The 1,207-nt window shown below is 45.7% G+C and overlaps 1 non-coding gene across 1 annotated transcript; it reads right to left on the bottom strand.

Moving 5' to 3' along the window:
• Nucleotides 1-379: 379 nt before the first annotated feature.
• Nucleotides 380-451, bottom strand: TRNAC-GCA. Its single transcript has one exon. It is a non-coding gene; the product is annotated as a tRNA-Cys (tRNA).
• Between the last annotated feature and the right edge of the window lie 756 nt (nt 452-1,207).

Raw genomic sequence — 1,207 nt, 5'->3', positions numbered from 1 at the left:
TTTTATTTTTGTAAAAGGCTCCTGTCCACCCCCAGTAGAGTTTTCAGTCCCAATGGCAACTTACTTACCAAATGTAATACAGACTAGTCCATGCCTCCCAAGTGGATGTGGTTCTTGTTCTTCTACACATTGTAGCCCATGGAGGCCAAGGACCTGCAAATGTGTCTTCATGTGCCTTTGTTTAATTGATGAAAACATAAACTAGACACTTAGAGGATTGGAACTGATTTCAGCTGGGGGACATGTTTGCTAGGTTTTTATGCATTTGCACAGGAAAACATTGAGTGTTTCTATTCATTTCAGGCATCCCTCTTCAGTGGAGCTCCTGAACATAAGAGAAACAGATATGCCATTTTTTTGTTGAAGGAACAGGCTTGAAAGGGGGCACTTGGAGTTGAACCAAGAACCACTTGATCTGCAGTCAAACACTCTACCATTGAGCTATACCCTCTCCCCAGCAATTGCCTAGGCAAGTCAGTGATCTTAACGATTTTGAAGGACGGGCTCTGCCTCAGAGAGCTCCTTTTCTATTCCCAGTCCACAGGAGTTTTTAAAATGGGGTTTGATTAAACTTTACATACACATGTAGACACCACAGCTTGCACACCCACCAGCATAGCTTCCCCCCACTGACATAGCTACGACCTCTTGGGGAGATGAATTAACTGCACAGACGGGACAGTTCTCTCCCCTCCGCTTATAGCAGATTCATTATTTATGAATAGGTGGGAAATAACCTCCTGAATGGACAGGAACCAATGTATCAAATATTGCTGTGTCTGCATTCAATATGGGTAACTGGTCATATTGGGCTGGATTAGTAGGAGCGTTGCCAGCAGATCAAGGGAAGTGATTATTCTCCTCTATTCAGCACTGGTGAGGCCACATCTGGAGCATTACGTCAAGTTTTCGCTTGCTCTCTGCACCCTCCCCTGCCCTGCCCACCTCTCAAACCTCTCTGCCCCTCCCCAGAGACCCACCCTGTCCACCTCTTTCTGTGCTCATCTGTTGTTATTCCATGAAACATCAAGGATGGAATAAAAAACTGAGTTTACTCCAAGGTGAGGAAAGAAAGGAGCCACCAATCCCCTGGCAAAGCTCAGTGCCCCAGAGAAAACCTGCCCTCTGCTATCGCAATCACTGATGTACTGGGGATATGATGGGAAAGGGACTGTCTGAATGATCAAGGCAGGAAATGGACAACAAT

Source organism: Mauremys reevesii, linkage group 12 (assembly GCF_016161935.1).
Source record: "Mauremys reevesii isolate NIE-2019 linkage group 12, ASM1616193v1, whole genome shotgun sequence".
NCBI classification, from domain to species: domain Eukaryota; kingdom Metazoa; phylum Chordata; order Testudines; family Geoemydidae; genus Mauremys; species Mauremys reevesii.
Note: the sequence above shows the minus strand (reverse complement) of the source record. Positions and strands in the feature narration are given on the sequence as shown.